The following is a 12,500-nucleotide window of genomic DNA, read 5'->3' as shown; positions in this document are numbered from 1 at the left end:
CCAGTGTCTGGAGGCTCCCAATGTCTTTCTTTATGAGTTCCATGATAATACGCTCCATAGCGTTACAGACCAGACTAGTCAGGCTTATGGGGCAATAGTTCCCGGGGTCCATTGTGGCACCACCTTTGTGGAGTTGGACCACTGTAGCTGAACGCCATTCTTTGGGTACATATCCTGTAGTAAGGCTAAGTTTGAACAGTGACTTAATGTGAGGGTTCAGTTCTTCTTGGAGCTCATCTAAGACACAGCCTGGGACACCGTCCGGTCCCATAGATGCTGTGTTTTTTGCTTTGGAGAGGGCAGCTTTCACCTGTGCATCTGTGATGTCAGGGTGGTTACATTCAGTTGGGATAAGCATTTGCTCCTTTGCGGGGGAAGGGGGGGAGAAGTTTGCACTGATTCTGTCTGCCAGGATGTTGGCAATGTCTGTAGGTTTGGTATATTTTGTACTGTTATGCAACAATTCAGAGCATATCTGGGAGTTTCCACCCATATTCCTGACATAACTAAAGAAGGCCTTGTGATTATCTTTAGTGTCTAGTGCAATCTTTCTTTGGAAACTGGCCTTTGATGATTTTATGAGGGATCGAAGTTTCTTCCTAATACTGATCAGAGATGCCTTCCCTTTTTGGGATTTCACTCTGTCATGTAGTAGCTTCCTCCTTCTGTTGTATAGCTTATTTATGGCCGGGGTCCACCCGATCCATCTCCTGTTTTTGGAGGAGTGAGTCTTGGTTTTATTTGGGATATCATGATCCATGCATTCCTGCAGGTGCTCATAGAATGCATTTGTAAAGGATTTTGCGGATCGGGCTGTATTATCCTCTGGCCCGGGGGCTTTGAAGGATCCACCTCAGTCTTGAGAAGTGCAAAGTTGGCTTTTGAGAAATTCTTTACAGTGATTTCCTTGGCTGGAGGTGGGGACGGGATATGGATGTCCAGGGAAATTTGTTTATGGTCTGATCTTACCAATGAGGGGTTTACCTCTGGTGTGGAACATAAAGTCCCCATGTTGATGATGACCAGGTCCAATATGTTGTTCCCGCTTGTGGGAGTGGTGACCAGTTGTTCCATCATGTTAGAGTTTATAAATTCAAGGAACCGTTGGGCGAGGGTGTTTGGGCTTGAGTAGTTTTCCCAGTCAATGTTTGGGTAGTTGAAGTCACCCAATAACATAGTGTTTGGAGAGACCTTCATATTCTCCAGTGTTCTCAGGAATGCCATGTGGGGTTCCTGTAATAGGGAGGGTGTTCTGTAGCAGGCTACAAACTGAAAGGCAGTTTTGCCTGCTGTTAGTTGCACATGGATGGTTTCCAATGCTTCGTGCAGAGCCACTAACCTGGAGGTGTAGGTATCTTTGATGAATATAGATACTCCCCCTCCTTTTGTGCTTCGGTCTGAGTTTTGGGGGCAAAATGCATGGTATGAGTTATAACCTGGTAGTGCTGGGGTGCTCTCAGGAGCCTTGAACCAGGTTTCTGTTACTGCACAGACATCGATTTTCTCCATACTGAGGAGAGCCTCGAGTGCGTGCATCTTGAGGTTTAGACTTCTGGCATTGAGTAGCATTACCTTTAATTTTTTTATCCTTGTGTTGTCTATGGAGGTGGGTTTGTCCTTTGGGCCTTGCCTAAAAAACACACTATGGGGGTGGCAAGAGCCTTGGCCAGTATACAAAAGCCTAAGGGTGACAGGTGCAAGCCGTCCCTAGTGAAGCAACGTGGCTTGTCGAGCATGTCATCTCAGGCTGACAGACACTGGATCCCCTTTGAATGACACCAATACTTTAGCCAATTGTTGAAACTGATCATTTTTTCTTTATACTGTGGCATCATTCTTGGTGAGGGCAAGCTGCTACTCAAGGTCAGGGTCATACTAGCCTGGGCTACATGGCCAGAGAGCTCCTCTCTGTCTCTTTTCATGTTGTCCAGAGAGGTACGTCTCAGGTCATTCACACCAGCATGGACAATGATGGAGTCATACTTGTACTTGCTTTGGAGTGACCTGAGTGCTTGCATTATGTGGCGGATCCTGGCACCTGACAGGCAGTTTACAGTGACCTTCTCCTTGTTCAATCTGGTGAGTGGGACGTCAGTGTGCCAGACAATAGAGTCCCCTATAACAAGTGTATTTGGTGTGTTGTTTGGCCTTAAGGGCTGTGACTGTGAGGCACACTGATTTTGTGAGATATGTGATTCATGGGTATTGTTGAGGGGTGGCTGTTGCTTGGATATCTGCTTAGGAGGTCTTTGCTGTTTAGGCAGATTTTTATTTAGAGCCTCTGAGTATGTTTTTATGTGTTTATGTGCTGGGTATGCAGATGCAATAGGTCTGTGTGAGACTGGATTTGTGGTGCGGGTGGTTACCTTTTCCTCCTGACTGACTGTGCCATTCTTGGGTTGAGAGAGCTCTGCATCCAGTTTGGCTGTGTAACTGCATCTCTCACATGTATTAGAGATTGTTGGAAGGAGGAGAGGGTTGTCTGTGTACATAAGGCAATTGTAACATTGCCTCAAAATTCCCAGATTCACCAGCTGGACTGGAGAGTAACCTTGAAACTGACCCTTGGACATACCAGATTAGTATAGGGAACTGTTTTTTTTTATTGATCAGATTAGGGAAGGGAACTGATTTTTCACTTGATCAGGAAGGACCAATCAGGAGCCTAATACTTATGAGAAGTCAAGGAGGGTGTAGTGCTTTAGTTAGTTAGTGTTTCCTTATAAGAGCTGAGCAAGTGCAGGGCTTTAGAAAGAGAATAGAGTGAGTGTTTCCTTATAAGAGCTGAGCAAGTGCAGGGCTTTAGAAAGAGAATAGAGTGATTACTTTGAGAGTTTGAACAGTTCTAAGGGAAAAAGTGAAGAGCAGACTTTGTGGAGCCTGGAATAATTTAAACCTGTTTAGGCGGCGCTGCCTGACGCTGCTCAGTGCGCAAAACCGCGCAAAAAGAGAGTTGTAGGGTTTTAGCTAACCCATCTAAAAGAACTACATTTAAACTGATAAGAAACAAAAAACACCTGAACCCAACTACTTTATAGATATACTTAAACATTCTAACTGGACACCACCGAAACTTCTGTCCCTATAAGAAGCAATGGATTACTTCAACTCTACCTTCCTGTCCATACTAAACTCTCAAGCCCCCTAGCTGAAAAATATGTGTGAAGTCAAACTATGCCCCATGGCTAACAAAAGAAACACAATCAGTATTTAAATCTAGAAACAAGGTTTGGGCAACCTGGAACAACAAAAAGTCCTAACCCACTCTACAAACATACTAGGAACTTAAAAATAAAGTAATGCAGCAGAATAAACAAAACACAATAAATTACTACTCAAAAATCCAATTAAAACACTGCAATAACCTAAAGAAATTCTGGACAACTATAAACAATATACTTCTTTTAGGCAAAGGCAGTACACCCCCTCCTACCACTACTAATAATTCAGACAACATTGCTATTCAGTTTAATAAATACTTTACACAAACTATGTTAGCTCTGTCCAACAATCAAACCCCATCTCCTCCCAGAACTAACACTGCCTCCTCCAATACTAAAACCACCTTCTCCATGCAACCTGTAGCTACAGAGATGATAAAAAAGTGTCTATATCAGTACATCAAAACGTCTGAAGTTCGAACACCATATGTTCAAACTTCAAACCACGAACTGCAAAAACATCGAAGTCTTAAAACAGCAATTTTATTCCCAGGGAAAAAAATTGCTTATCCAAGAAACACACACGCAACCCAAATGCACCAAAACAACATCAATCCACACACATACACTCAAAATCCTACATCTAACCCTATACTAACCTGTACATACACTACTACCTATTCACTTACCTTAACCCAAACCCTAACCCTAAGGTCCGTCACTATTGCACACTCACCTGACTCGCGCCCTAACCCTAACTCACCTATCCTGCCCTAACCCTAAAGTTTTTCATTATCGCACACCCAACTCACCCGCACCCTAACCCTAACTCACCTAACCTGCATCCTAACCCTAACATCCACACAATCGCACACTTACCTGAACCCGACCCGTAACCTCCCACCACAGTCCTGATACTCGCAAAGCCACAGAGCCGGCAACCAAATTCTTTCCCTGGGAAAGAATTCGGTGGGTCGTGGCTTTGCGATTACCAGTGTTCGAACTTTACAGTTTGAACATTTGGTATTCAATATTCAGCTGTTTCAACGGACTGATATAAACCCAAAAAAATCTGACTAAAATACTAAAACCCACCACTTTAGCTGCAGACAACCTACCTGCCAATTTCCTCAAACTAACAGCAGATGTTATAGCTTATCCTATATCAATTTTTACCAGTAGATCCATAGCAGAACAACAAGTCCCTCCCATTTGGAAAACCTCTTACATAATACCCCTACATAAGGGTGGTTCATCAACAGCTCTTTCCAACTACCGTCTGATTGCAATATTATCACAACTGTCACAAATACTGGAAAGTGTCATTTGCATGCAAGTTACTAATTACCTACACACTAACAAACTTCTAACCAACACTCAGCATGACGTTCAGTCATACCATAGTACATCAACTGCTCTAATGTCATTTAACAATACTGTCAATGATCACAGGAGAAGCAGTAATTATGTATCCTCTATCATCCTGGACTTATCAAAAGCCTTTGATATGGTTTCTCATAGTAAACTACTAAATGTTCTCTCCGAACTAAATTTCTGCCAATCTACCATTGCCTGGTTCGAGGATTACGTTACTGGACACCAGCAAGCAGTTTCTTGGCAACAGACTTGATCACCCTTTCTACCAGTGACTGCAGGTGTCCCTCAAGGCTCAATCTTAGGCCCACTGCTATTCAATATTTACAAATAACCTCCACATCTCAACCCGACAAGCCTCCCTCATTCAATATGCAGATGATTCGACAGTGATATGTGCTGCTTCCTCTATTCAAGAACTTCAAAACCTAACACAACAATCCTTTCTAGCAGTTGAGATCTGGCTTATAAACTCTCAATTAATTTTAAACCCCCAAAAAACAAACTTATGATTTTCCAACCCACTAAATCAGCCCCACCTACTAACACTTTCAACACCATATCATTAAATAACACCATCATCTCACCATCACTACACACCAAACTTTTAGGAGACAAAATCGATTGCAACTTAAAATTTGATCTTCATATTTCCCAAACCGTACAAAAAGTACACAAACAAACTAGGAACAAACACTACTTCACTAAAGATGCTAAAACTACCAGTGCCCATACTAGGAACAAACACTACTTCACTAAAGATGCTAAAACTACCAGTGCCCAAACTAGGAACAAACACTACTTCACTAAAGATGCTAAAACTACCAGTGCCCATTCTCACTTAATCTCCACACTGCTGTACACAGCTCCCATACTCACAAATCTAAAACAAATCTGAGCTAGCAAAACTTGAATCTTATTATAACAAAATTGCCAGATAAGCTATAAACCTACCAGCTAGAGCTCACCATTGTATAGCACTCAAGCAACTCAGCTGGTTAGAGCTCCCCCATCTCCTTCAATATATCCAGTTAACCATGGCCCATAAATTACTCTATGAACCTGAGAAAACACTTTCCACTCACCGAACCCTACGGTCCACTAACAAACATCACATAAAAATCAACATAACTAAAAAACAAGCTGGAGATTCCCTCTTCTCAAATTATATAGGTAAATCTGGAATGCACTACCAGAAAACATTACAATGGTTACATACTAGCCCAGTTTAAAACAATACTAAAAAGCCACTTATTCAGTAAATGGTTGTGTCCTTGCTCTGCACCAGACTAACCTCTCCCTCCGACTATGCTACTCCTTTGTTTCACTTACTGACAAATCCATCCTCTCTGCCTATTCTGTTGACTATGTCTCTCTGCAAACTAACACTCCATAGTACTATAGCATTGTAGAGCTAATGGCATATAAAGACTTAATTCAATTTCTTAGTAAACTGTGTTCAGAATTTGTGTAATTGCCATATTGGTCTCTCTATTTTCTTATACAGAGAGGTTTAATGATGCAGTGTCTCTCTTCTTATTGTTAATCTTCTGATTCTATGATTTAGGTTAAGAATTACTGTGCATTAACTAAACTGCAATATTCTTTAACTAGACTATATGTATAACTGCTTGTCCAAACTGTATCTAGATAGTATTTTAAATTCTGTGCCCTATATATTCTACTTCTATATTGTATTTCTGTATGTTTCAATGTGGAGCTTTTCTCCCTATGTCTCTGCTGAAAAAGGACATGTCCAGTCAGACAATCTCGGTAAACAAATGTAAAATAAATAAATAATAAATTTAAACAGTTAGAATAGCGCATGCATATTTCTGTTCTATTCCAGTAGAGCACACTGTGGTTACATTTTAAGTACAAGCAATTTATAAAATACCTTTTTAACACACATGGCTGTACAGACCAGTTTGATATACAGATGACATACAGTTCTAATACATTTGTTACACAAGCATTTTATATAGATCAAGTTGATATTCACAACTGACATATAATTATTTACAAAATTCTAAATAGCTGTGCTGGCAGAATCTCCTTTTGTTACCCCCATCTCTGAAGACTCAAGCTAGTTTTTCAAGTGACCATTGAGAAAGGTTGCTGAGAGGGATGAGCCTATTTGGGAATACATTACCCCATAGCCTGTCTTGACACACCAGCTGACTTGGCACTGCTGAGACCAATACAGTGTTGTACTGTCATATCATATGCCTGCAACCCTAGGCTTCACCATAGTAATCTTGGTTTTGCTGGCTGGCTTGCTGTAGCTATAGATCCCCCTCAGACTCCTCCTGTCTCTACTGCAAATAATTAGCACAGGGCATCCCTATCATGGTAAGGTTTCATCATGTTCACATGGTACAGTTTGTGCCCTTGCATCCTGCCTAGCAGTTCTACCATGTAGTTAACATCACTTACCTTCCTTACCACTTTGAAGGGTCCCTCCCAAGCTGCCTACAGCTTGTTGTGTCTGACAGGAATGAGAACCATAACCTGCTGTCCCACAGCGTACCCTCTAGCTCTAGCATTCCAGTCATACCAGACCTTTTTCTGCTGCTGGGCTTCTGGCAGGTTTTCCTGGCCAAGCCCATGAGTTCCCTGAGCCTTTTCTAGAAGTTTATGACATATGCCACAACAGACTCCTTGTGGGATTCACATTCACTCTACCACACTTCACGAATCAGTTCAAGAGGTCCCCTCACCCTATGCCTATAGAGCAACTCAAAATGTGAAAAATCTGTGGACTGCTGGTGCACCTCTCTGTAAGCAAACAACAGCTGGAGCAAATATTTGTCCCACTCCCTCTTAAACTAGTCTGGAAATGCCCGTAGCATGGTCTTTAGTGTAGAATTTAACTTCTCCACCAGACCATTAGTCTGGGGCTGATAGAGGGTTGTCTTTATGTGCTTCATCCCACAGTACTTCCAGAGACAAGCCAGCAGGTCTGTCATGAAATTGGCACCTTTGTCAGTCAGTATTTCTTTTGGGAAACCTACCCTGCTGAAAATCTCTAACAATGCATTTACTACCTTTTCTACTTCACTAGAGGACAAAGCCACTACCTCAGGGTATCTTGCAGCATAATCTACTACCACTAGGATATACTTCTTTCCTGGGGAACTTGAGGTACTCAGTGGCCCCACAATATCCATAGCTGCCCTCTGAAATGGCTCCTCGATCACAGGCAAATGCACCAAAGGAGATCTCACCTTGTCTCCTTCCCTGCCTACCTTTTGGCACTGCTCACTAGTCCTGCAGTACCCTGTTACGTCCCTGGAAATCTCAGGCCAATAAAAGTTCTGCATAAAGTGTCTCTTGGTATGGATTATGCCCATATGACCTGCAAAGAAAATGTCATGGGCTATGGTTAGAATTGCTAGACAATAGGCTCTGGACACTAGTATTCACTCACCATACAACCTTCCCTCAGGGTTCCACTCTAGATACAGTAACCCTTTGTCCCAGCATACAGATTCCCATTTTCCTGGACAATCAGACACCTCCCTGGCTACCCCTCTCAAGCCTTGTAATGTACGGACTGAGAGATGAGCCTGTCTTATCTCTGTTTTTGTAACCCTTCCCATCTCCTCTTCCACAGGAAGTCTGGTATCCGCTGTCAATGGTACCTCATTGTCAGCCTGGGTACTACAACTCACCTCTGCCCTTGCAGTAACTCTGTCCAAGGGAATATCAGTAACCACAACCAGCTGTGGCTCACCTTCAGTCTTACTTCTACAAGGTAGCTCTCTCTCTGAAGTAGTCACCTCACCAGTCCTGGTTTCAGGTGTGAGGTCTGTCTGGATGCCCCCCAGGCTACCAGACCCACATGCTTGTCTCCAAGCCTGACTGAATGTAACTGCATGGACCCAAGGTATTGCATCATTAACATTATTCCCTATCAGGACATTTGCAGGGATATCCTCAAACACACCTACTTGCTTGCTACCTTTTCCACCCTCCCAGTCAAGTTGAACCCTAGCCAAAGGTATTTGGAATGGGGTTCCTCATAAAGCTCTGACTGGAGTAGACTGCCCAAGCAAGTGGTGTTCCTCTTTAACCATTGCAGGCTTCACAATGGTTAAGCCAGAGGCTGAGTCTCTCTTACCAGTGGCCTGTTTCCTATCTACTAAGATAGGATATGACCTCTTGTGGTATTTTGGTACCCTTGTTGTCTCCAGATAACTTACCGCTGGCTTTCACTCAGTCACACTTACAGGTTCTCTCAACTTTTGTTCCCCACCTTGTTCCCATGGTCATCTATGTTACATGGCCCCACTGTTTACATTTAAAACATTTAACCCTTGACCCTGGCCATGTACCTGAACTATTGGCTTCCCCTGTAACTGGCAGACTCTGTTGGGGAGGTTTAGGTTGCCCAACATGGGTTTCCTTAGACCAATGTGCAGCACTAGATATCCCTTTCCTGTGCAGTGATGCCCTGCTTGCTAGGTATAGGTCTCCCTTTTCTCAAACTCATCTGTGGTGCTGCCTTCCCTATCTGCCAACCAGATTATCATGTCCTAAGGGAAAGTGCTAAGGGCTTGTTCCCTCACCAAAAGGTCTGCCACTTCTTCAAAAGTGGTGACCTGACCCCCACTCACCTACCTATTAAAAAGTGCCTAGTTCAGCAATATATTCACACACACTTTAATCTGCCTTGTGTCTATGCTCACAAAACTTTTTCTGTATGCTTCAGGTGTTAACTTAAAGCAACCTAATAAACAATTTTAACTGTATTATAATTTAAGCAATCATTATCTGACAATTTAGAAACAACAGTTACAGCTTTACCATTGAGTAGGGGGGTAAGGAACCATAAACAGAGCCATTGGTCAACATTATACTTTTTACGTACCCTTTCAAACATATGAATAAAACTATCAAAACTATCCCCCTCTGTAAATTGTGGAAGAAATTTACTGACTTTTATTGATTCTGGGGTTCAGTTGCTCCCTTCACCATTACCTGCATGACTCTGGCAAAGAGTCAGCATCTCCTTTTCATGTTGCCTCTCATTTTCTTCAGCTTCCAGACATCTCAGTCTCTCTGCTGATTCTAATTCCATTTGTTTCTCTTTCTTCTTTTCTTCAGCCTCAAAATGCAGCATTTTCTCATTTTCTTCAGCCTCTAAATGCTGCAGTCTCTGATGATTCTATTTTCAATCGTTTGGCCTCCACTTCAAGTCTCTTTAACTCCAGATGGATTTTTGGAAGTCCTCTGTGGAAAGGTAAAACTGTCCTTTTTCTGAGAGTTGTACATCCCCAAGGCCAGTCTGGTTTTCCTCCTGGTTGCTGGTCTGAGATGCAGCTGTGACTAAAGCTACAATTATTTCTGCTTTAGTTAGGTTGGCATGCATCAGTCCTTTGTCTTGGCACATCTCAGCCAACTGGCTCCTAGTCAGCTTGACATACACCTCTGCTGACAGGCTTGCCTGTTCTCTATGACAAACTGAGCTAACAAAAAAACTAAAACTATTGTGATATGAGACTCTGAATGTCTACCATGTGGCTGCATGAGAGTACAAAAACTTCTTTAGTGACCACTGTTTACAGGCTACCGGAGTGCAATATCCACACCAATGAATCGCAGTATGTGATGTGGTTATCCTACCACTGTCCACCAATAAATATGTGATGACCCACCACTGGACCAGTAATGAAGGAGCCTTAATACTCACCACTGGCAACAGTGGGGGATGTACAATGGGTGGTTAAGAGGAACACACACAATATTTCCAGGTGCAGCTGTCTGCATCAAGAGCAATTTACCTTAAGAGCACACAGATATTACAGGCAGTCCAAGGCTGCTTTCTTCCTCTTTTTCCAGATCCCCAATAAGCCTCCCCACTGGCACTGCTATAGGGTTGAGATCTCACCTACGTGGCCAAGCCAAGACCTCCAGCACCCTTTGTGTCCAATCAGTGCTCCATGTTCCTACCCAAGTAGCTGACACATGCACTCTTTGAGGTTTGATTTACACACACACACACACACACACACACACACACACACACACACACACACACACACACACACACACACACACACACACACTTACACCTGGGAAAGGCTAGCACAGATTTACTTAGCTATGGCTCCTTTTCCTCAGACTATAACGTAGTTACCACTGCCAAGAACCTCCTTATCAGCAACTTTAAGGCTGTTAACAAGGATGTCTAATCTTACAGTGTAATATTGATATTAATAGAAATGGTAAATTTGACCAAGAGCAAGGCTGTTAGGAGTGGCCAACACAGTGTCACCAAATAAATATGTAAGTACTCTCAAACCTTAAATATTTCTACACAGAACAGCCACAATGAAAGGTTTAAATAAATGTAGTAATAAATAATAAAAGAACAAGACAATACTAAATATATATTGAGAGTGATATCAGAGTTCAAAATCACAAGAAATATTTAAAACAACATTGCAGGACAATCTCAAATGAATAAAGAAAAACATCTAAACTAAGCTTTGATATATTTCTGACTATATCCAAGAGAATAATACTGTTCCCTAGAAACTTACCTACAGAGAAATGAATGTGTGCTGAATGGTTCTTGTCATTGTCAGATCCAGGAAAGAATACAGAATGCCATGTCTCTCTAAGAGAGTTCTCAAATTAATATCTCAAATATTACTGCTGGGATAGCTTGCAGAATGACATAATTTCTTGTCATCTGACTCTATCCCAGGTGAACTCCCCACTGCTGGAAGCTGAAAGTAATTAGCATCTACCTGTGAAAATACACAGACATCAGATCTTTGGCAGATGCTGGAAGTCATACAACAATTGTATTCCTTCATCCTTTCAAAGGTAATAATTAGTTAACTCTGAAGAAAATATAGAAAGGTTCTCAGTACAGACATTATGTCTCCATCCTGGCCTATAAAGTAATTTCATTTCAGCTACTTTTCTGAAGTTAACTTCCTGTGTTCCAGTTTCCATTATTAAAATCTATACATTTAAACAGTTAATATAGTGCATGCAAATTTCTGTTCTATTGCAGTAGGGAACACTGTTGTTACATTTTAAGCACAAGCACTTAATAAAAAAACTTTCTTAACACACATGTCTGTACAGACAAGTTTGATATACACAGGACATACAGTTCTAATACATTTGTAACACAAGCATCTTATATAGATCATGTTAATGTTCCCAAATGACATATAATTATTTACAAAATTCTAGATAGCTATGCTGGCAGTATCTCTCTTTGTCACAGGCTCTACTTCAGCAGTAGACCAAAATTACACTTAATCAAAACGTACTTTACCGAGACAACATCGCTGAAGTTTGAATAAATGGAAGCTTCACATTTACCTGATTTTTTTTAAAGGAAATGGAGGCACTTGGCCAACATGAGGGAATTTGCCCTTTTCACCACTGTAGTGTGATCCCAGAGTTGTTTTGTTTAGTTGGGGAGGCCCTTTCCACCACTGTAGTGCGATCCCAGAGTTGTTTTGTTTAGTTGGGGAGGCCATTTTCACCACTGTAGTGCGATCCCAGAGTTGTTTTGTTTAGTTGGGGAGGTGTGAGGATGTGGGGCACAGCCACCCACACACTGCTGTGTGTTTTTACATTGAATGTTGCCCAATGTCTACATTCCCTGTAAAAAAAAGTGGTAATGTGAAGCTTCCATTTATTCAAAGTTCAGTGATATCATCTTGGTAAAGTAGGTTTTGATTAAGTGTAATTTTGGTCTGACCTGTATATACATACACACACACACACTCACACACACACACACACACACACACACACACACACACACACACACACACACACACACATATATATATATATATATATATATATATATATATATATATATATATATATATATATATATATATGGGCTTATTGAAGCAAAAGGGAATTATGTTATCTGAGATTTCACACAGCAGGAATTAGGAAAGCTGCCCTTTCTATACTGTGGAT

Source organism: Protopterus annectens, chromosome 5.part0 (assembly GCF_019279795.1).
Source record: "Protopterus annectens isolate FY-2018-M chromosome 5.part0, PAN1.0, whole genome shotgun sequence".
Classification (NCBI taxonomy): domain Eukaryota; kingdom Metazoa; phylum Chordata; order Ceratodontiformes; family Protopteridae; genus Protopterus; species Protopterus annectens.
The sequence above is the reverse complement of the archived record's forward strand: the minus strand, read 5'-3'. Positions refer to the sequence as shown.